Source organism: Bufo gargarizans, chromosome 4 (genome assembly GCF_014858855.1).
Source record: "Bufo gargarizans isolate SCDJY-AF-19 chromosome 4, ASM1485885v1, whole genome shotgun sequence".
NCBI classification, from domain to species: domain Eukaryota; kingdom Metazoa; phylum Chordata; class Amphibia; order Anura; family Bufonidae; genus Bufo; species Bufo gargarizans.
The window spans coordinates 484,910,863-484,919,093 of NC_058083.1; the positions used below are offsets into that span (position 1 = coordinate 484,910,863).

The 8,231-nt window shown below is 40.3% G+C and overlaps 1 non-coding gene across 1 annotated transcript; it reads left to right on the forward strand.

Annotated features, from left to right (window-relative positions):
• Positions 1 to 5,343: 5,343 nt before the first annotated feature.
• LOC122937022 lies at positions 5,344 to 5,449 on the forward strand. Its single transcript, XR_006389445.1, has one exon. It is a non-coding gene; the product is annotated as a U6 spliceosomal RNA (small nuclear RNA).
• The last annotated feature ends 2,782 nt before the right edge of the window (positions 5,450 to 8,231 follow it).

Consider the following 8,231-nt stretch of genomic DNA (forward strand, 5'->3'; position numbering starts at 1 on the left):
CATGACAGGCTGGAGACCCCGATGCGCATTTCGCCTCAGCTTCGTCAGGAGGTTAATGAAGTGTGGCCATGGCCCCCTCTTTATACCCCCCATGAAGCTTCAAGGCATAGACTAATTGCATGTAGCAGCTGATACTTGTTTATAGAGCGCTTGTGCCTGATGATTTGCGCAGAGTGCATCATGGAGGCGCCGCATTCATCAGGAGGAGGGGTGGAACGCAAGTCATGTGTTCCAGCCCACCTCCCAAGGAAACATAGCGGCGTCCCCATGTGGCCCGGCGCACAGCGCATCACAGCACAGCGCTACATCAGCCAATCCAGCGTGAGTAGTATCCGGCTATGATAATATCAGAACCTGATTGTACATATCAAACAAATTAATTCACACAAGGATAGCCCTAAGCGAAGTCTACATAGGGTTATTGGCAATATGAGGCACCAATAAAAAGCTGAATGCATACTAATATCAAGGGGGAGGGAGATGAGAGCATAACATCATGATTTCTGAGGGGTAAAAAAGGTTTACACACCTATAAATACAGGATTCCATGGAAATACACAATCATAAATGCAGCACTAGATATATCATGATCTATCCCAAATATGCAAAATCCAAGTACTCCAATTCCGATATACACTATAGATGGACTCCATACAATCCCAATATACATCACTAACAAGTACCATACATGATTATATAAACATGAATAACGAAATAATTTATATAATAGTGCATAAACAATGTAAAGACCTGATCACATACTGATATATTCAGGGTGTGCACTGTAGATAAGTGCTATACATAATTGCAGAAAATGATAATAATACATGTGGACGTCTCATAACAGTATGGTCCAAATGCTTATTATAAATAAGTGCCGTAGCCGATTATGGAAACGTCCATAAATACAAATAAATGTATAATAGATACCTCCCAGAGTTCCTAAACCATAATTAATATAGAAGGTATAAAATATATACCATATAACGCGTCTATCACCCGATGAAAAATGTATCAAGTATGGGCAATCATTTACAATAATATCACACTGGGATTGCCATAATCCATAATGAATGGTGATCAATGTGCCCGAGTATGCCTGGGCGGCATAGCCTATTGTTAACCCAGCATAATCAGGCACATTGCCACCCATCTAAAGTGCTGAATACATAAAAAGTGATGAAAAACAATTACCATATTTAATTCACCACCATCATAACGTGATACCAATATATTAACTGGCCTAAATGACTAAAGCAGTCAGGCCAATATATTGTAGCAAGTGCTATACCAAATTGCTACAACAATACATAAGGTGACATGATGATCCGTCTTCATATTCACATTGTGTTTGGTTTCCATCACCATATTCACGGCGTGCAAAAAAATCATTCCTCTCCTCGCAATTCTCCAATCATCATGACATGGCCACACGAAAACTAAGTAAATAAAAAACATGTTAAAATCACTGAAAAATTCAGTAAGTACGCTAACCTAAATAAAGGATTTGAAACTCAAAGCCTCATTCAATCCATGAGGGGTCACAGTATTGAGCAGAACCATCCACTTTGTTTCCTTTTGGAGGAGACAACGTTTAATGTTGCCCCCCTAATTCCCAAACGTACCCAATCTATCCCTTTGAATGAAATTCCTCTAGGATTGCAGTTATGTACCTCCCTAAAGTGTTTTGCCACTGGTTTTAATTTCCTGAGTTTGTCGCACTCAGTGATCTCAGCAGCCGCCTTAATATCACGGATAGGCTCCAAAACTCTCGTCTTGAGTGCCCTTGTGGTCATCCCAATGTAAATCAGGCCACAAGGGCATTCAGCATGACAAACCACTGCCTCTGTTTTACAGGAGATATGGTGCACAATTTTGTACTCCTTCTCCCTGTTTATGTTGGTAAATTTGTCTGATCTTGTTATATATTTACATGCGGTACAGTCCCCACAGGGAAAGAATTCCCACTGTGGGCCCTTATCTCCAAAAATTCCACCTTTTGTGGGTGCTACATAGTGGCTCCTGGTCACTATGTCTCTCAGATTTTTGGCTCTCTTCCAGGTAACCAACGGTCTCTCAGAAATAACCTTCCTCAGGTCCCTGTCTGTTCAAAGAACCTGCCAATGCCTTTGGAGAATACCCTACAATTGTCTCCATTGGGCATTGAAATTAGTGATTAACCTAGGAAAACCATACTCTTTTTCTTTCTTACGGGGAGGATGATTTAACAGGCTATCCCTGGAGGAGTTCTTGGCCCTGATGTAGCCCTTTCTGATCACTTTGTTACTGTAGCCCCTCTCCCGGAATCTCCTAGATAAATCTGTTGCCTCCCGCTCAAAACTCGCTTCGCTGGAACATATTCGCCTGGCCCTGCAAAATTGTCTGATGGGTATGGCACGGGAGACCTGTGGATGATGCGAGGAAGAGGAGAAAAATAATGAATTGGTCGCTGTGGGCTTCCTATGTATATCAAAACCCAACAGGCCATTATTCTCCACAGTGATTGCAAGATCCAGGAAATCAACACGTTCCCCACTATAAATCCACGTGAGTTTAATGTTCTGATCGTTAGAATTGAGATCGTGCAGGAACCCCTGCCAAATGAACAGCACGTCATCTATATATCTCGACCACGAGACCACGGCATCATGACCCTAAAAATTCAGGACAATCTCCCTTTGCCACAGCCCCACGAAAAGGTTGGCGTATGAGGGCGCACAAATCGCCCCCATCGCCGTTCCCCTGAGCTGTAGGAAATAGCAATCCTTAAAAGTGAACGCATTGTGTTTCAATGCAAATTCTAACAGTGTCATGATTAAATCAATCAAGTCACTATCCAAATTAGTTGTGTTCAAAAAGAATCGTGACGCTCGTAGTCCGTGGTCGTGACAGATAGACGTATACAGGGACTTGACGTTGCACGTAACCAGAACCATATTACTGTCCAAATGAATACCATCAAGTCTCTTAAGGACATCAGTGGTATCACGTACAAAAGAAGGCAAGGTCTCTACACATTTTTGTAGGTAGAAGTCCACAAAGCGGCAGACAGCCTCACACAGACTCCCAATCCCAGATACTATGGGTCTCCCTGGGGGTATTTTGGGATCCTTATGTACTTTAGGAAGTAAATAAAATGTGGTAAGTACTGGAAACTCGGTAATCAGGCCCTCCCACATTTTCATACTGATGATACCATTCTCATATGCATACCTAAGATCCCATCCAACTCACTCTTGTATTGTATCGTGGGATTGGAGTCCAATTTCTGGTAGCAGGATACATACCCCAATTGCCGGAAAGCTTCCTTTTTATACATTTGCATCGGCCAGACCACAACATTGCCCCCCTTGTCCGCAGGTTTAATGATGATATTTTTCATGTTTTTAAGTTCTTTCAAAGCAAGCCGTAGCTCCTTGCTTAGATTATAATGTGAGCTAATATCACATAATTTTTCCAGATCTTTTTTAACTAGTTTTACAAATATATCAACTGCTGGAAAAGATGTTGTGGTAGTTTTAATCTGCACTAATTAAAATCAGCCTAGGTAGAGATACATGCCCAAAATGGAGGCACAATACTCAAAAGCACAATGCAAAATTTTAAGTTAACACCCGACTAGACTTAATATTTGTCAGGACAATTATTGGGAACAAGTGTTAAAAGGAACGCTCAATCCCGATAACTGGCTTATATAATCCTGCTGCCGATCATTCAAGAGATGCTCAAACATTTGTTAGCCGGCTGAATTGCACCTTTCATTAGGATGAAAGGTCCTTAATTATCTCCCTGTGTAATTGGGGATGTGCTGCCGATAATCATTAGAAGAGAATGGTGAAAGAACACCTGCAATAACAATTGTTCATTCCCCATTCAATTTCCATCTGCCTGTGTCATAGGCCAATGCAAACGAGTGCCTTGTCCTGTCCGAACAGTGGGCAATGTAATAGGCTCCTCAATGAACATCTGAATAGCTGCTGGCTTGAAGTTGTGTGACCCTTTATTGTGTTTCTCGACCTTTTATGATCAACAGCAACTTTCTTTGAAGTAGAATGAATGTAACAATTTAAACTATAAAAATGTATCCTGTAAACCGTGACTGTCAACCAATCTAGCTCACAGAGTGGAATTTACCAACATGCTGTCTATCCACGATGATGCTCTCCTGAGGTCCATGGCTCCCGCAAGAATTCCCGGCAGAAGCGTTGTACAGGCTTGCTATGCTTCACTGAATGCTCTTGGACCAATGAGCCTTATTTTGATCCTATCTAACTCTGCTCAACTTTTCCTTTCTAGATGTCATTGGAGATGTTGACTTGCGATATACTGAATACTAAGATGGAAAATTAATAGGATGAATGTCAGAAGTTTAAAAAGAACATTTATAAGGCCCTATTTGTACCATCTCCTTCTATTTCTTTAATGATAAAAGTTGTGTTGCTTTAACAGTAGATCATATGGAATAGACGCTGTAAAGATAAAAGTATACACGAGCCAGCTCGTGTCTTAGAGGACCTGCACAAAAATGCGGATTGTACAATTTTTTTCCCTGCAGATTCTCATGCGGAAATATCTCAGCATAATACAGCATCAGCATACTGTAAGAAATTACACTAATCTTATGTACTGTTTGCTTTCTTCTTCCATGTGTAAAGTGACCTGCCGTGCAGAATTTGAAATTATTCTTTTCAATGGAAGGGTGAGATCTGCTGATAATCCTCATCTAACTGCAACAAAATCCACAAGTAACACATGCAATTTTTTTCTGTGAAAATGCACAGAAATCTGCATAAAAAACCCTCAGAATTTATATTTAGAAATCTGCACTTGTGTGCAGGGACCCTTTAGTTGACCTGCACTTGGTTTAATTTTAAAAAGTTAATTATTATCTCTCATCTATAGTTTGACATGTTGATACCCTCCTCAAATAAAAGTAAAAAAAAATAGTGTTTACAGTGTAAGGGTGCAATCACATGATCATAAGTGTTTTGTAGTCCACACGGATATGGGCCGTATGTGTTCTGCATTTTGTGGACCGCACATGGCTGGCACTATATAGAAAACACCTATTTTTGTCCCCAATTGTGGACAAGAACAGGACATGGTCTATATTTTTTTTGCGGGCCAGCGGAACGGAACCACGGATGTGGACAGCACACAATGTGCTGTCCACATATTTGGCAACCCCCATTGATATGAATGGGTCCACACCCGTTCTGCAAAATTGCGGAACAAATCAGAATAACGGTTGTGTGAATGCAACACCATAAATTGAAACTTCCAATGGCTTTAATATTTGCATGAACTGCATGTTACTGTATGTAGTTGAAATCCTCTACTTTAGTTCTCACCTCGGCAGCACAAATAATAAAATTGGAACAATATAGAGATTAGCTTTGCCCCTGCACGAGAAAGACATGCAGCTTTTTTTTATGTTCTTCCTTCTGTTTTGTATAGATGAGCAAATGTCCAAATATTCGTTTGGGGTCTGATTCGATCAAATCAGCTGTCAAATTCAATATGGTCCAAATAAATTCCTTCCGAATTGAAAGAGTCGTAATTGCCCTGTAAAGTTGTGAATAACACTACAAAGTCGCCTATCTATATCTAACCCCTTTTAATTAAAAAATGGTTCAAAAATTTGGCAGCAGAAGTTAATTTGTGAGAAGTAGGGATGAACTTCACCGGGTTCAGCCGAACTTCAGGTCAAAGTTCGGGTTCGGGACCCGAACTTGACCTGAACTTCACCCCGAACTGTCAATGTGGACCCAAACTTCACTTTATTATTTTCTGTTATAATATGGCTATAATGGAAAATAATATCATTCTTAAGACAGAATGCTAAATAAAATGGACATTGAGGGGTTAAAAATAATAGAAATAAACACACCTCATCCACTTGATCGCATAGCCTTGATCGTGCACGTCTTCTTTCTAGAGGGATTCTATCTTTAATCAGCAGGACCTGCGGTCATATGGTGAGCGCGGTTATGTCACTGCAGGTCTTTTTGCAGGTCCTAAAGAAAGAAGACGTGCGCGATCAAGGCTGTTCGATCAAGTGGATGAGGTTCTAATGAATTTTTGATGAGTTTTTATTTTTAACCCCTCAATGTCTATTTTATTTACCATTCTGTCTTAAGAATGCTATTATTTGAAAATAATTAAATCACCCGAACACCGAACCCAAACATCAGTGGAAAAGTCCGGGTTTCCGAACTCGCAAAGTTCGGTATGAACCCGATCTTTAACAGGAGTCCACTATTTTGAGAAATCATAAAAGTTTTGGATACATGAAATTATAATCTTTTGGGAAAATTGTAATGAAAACATTACAATTTTCCCAAAAGATTATCATTTCATGTATCCAAAACGTTTATGATTTCTCAAAATAGTGAACTCCTGTTAAAGGGAATCTGTTGCCAGCTACCTCTCTTTCCATCTGTTTACGCAGACATGTGGCTGGGGTTCACCTGATTAAAAAGCTGTTTTTCTTTTGATGATCAGAGTTAGTGATGAGCGAGCCAGTTCGTCCTGCTTTAGATGAACCTGATTTGTTTATCTTCATAACTAATTTTTATTGCGATCCCTATCTTCATATGTGCATTAAATGTATGGCTTCTGATGACGCTTTTTCAATATGGCCGTAGTTAACGCGAGACTTCATTAATGCATGTGCCATTACTGTGAGTACCGTGCATGCATTAATGTATTACATAACAAATCAAAACTTGCATCGTTAAAGAATCTGGGTACGGATTTGTTATATATACATTAATGCATACGCCACTACTAACAACAACGGCACATGCACAAGACTAATGAGGTCACCCGTCAATAGCGGCCATATTGAAAGAGCCTCATCGAAGGCAAAAGTTTTTAAAACATGTTCGGAGATAAAGATCATAATTAGGGTTGAGAGCGAACCCGAACTGTAAAGTTCCGGTTCGTACCGAACTTTAGGGTTTTTGGACCCCGGACCCGAACCCGAACATTTCAGTGTCCAGTGCAGCATGTGACCCAGCCTCTATATAAGCTTGAGTCATGTAGCGCTGCACGTCACTCTGCTGTTACTAGTGTAGGGAGAGGATGCTGCTGCTGCTGTGAGAGAGAGAATAGGACAGAATCTGTGATCAGAACTCCAATGGAACTCAGCGATCTACATACATTTAGTTGTGTGGGTGCAGTGCACAATATATTTACCCTGCCCTGAGCCCAGTGACAGAAAAAAACAAAACTTTTATCCGTCTGTTAGTTAGGTGGGCGGCCGAGGCGGCCATTTTATGCAAGCTCAGTGTACCAGCACTGCATCTGACCTTTTGTGACATTCAAATCCAAGCTTGAAATACTGCACTAATAATCTGGTTTTAAAAAAACTCACTTTTTTGGCAATATCCAACATCTGGTGCCTTTGCAGGATTAGTCAGTGTGCAATTTAAGCTAGAAATACAGCCATAATTTTCTTTTTTTTTTAAAACACCCTTTTTGGGCAAAATACACACATTTTACAGCCCTTGCTGCATCAGCACATGTGAAATTCAAGGGTTATATAGTGCTGTCATATTCAGTTATAAAAAAACAAAAACCATTTTGGGCAAAAAACTTAATTTTGCAGCCTTTGCTGCATATGTCGTTGAAAGATACACACTTTAGATACTGTGGTTCTATTCAGTTATTTGAAAAACAACCATTTTGGGCAAAAAACTTTAATTGCGGCCTAGTCTGGATCAGTCCGTGTGAGATACACACTTTAGATACTGTGGTTATATTCTATTAATAAAACACCCTTTTGAGGCAAAATACACAATTTTACAGTCCTTGCTGCATCAGCACGTGTGAAATTCAAGGATTTTTATACTGCTGTCATATTCTGTTAATAAACAAACACCCATTTTGTGCAAAAAACAGAATTTTGCAGCCTTTGCTGCATATGTCATTGTAAGATACACACTTTATATACTGTGGTTCTATTCAGTTATTTGAAAACATCCATTTTGGACAAAAAACTTTAATTGCGGCCTAGTCTGGATCAGTACATGTGAGATACACACTTTAGATACTGTGACGGATAGCAGTTTGGCGCATGTCCTTCCACCACCGAGGATTGCAGGGCGCTTCGGTTTGCCTCCTGTTCTTCCTCCTCCTACTCCGCTTCCTCATTCTCTACTGCCTCCTCATCCGGTCAGTGTAACACCTTCACCACCAACTTCAGCACAGCCAGGTGTAAACGACAG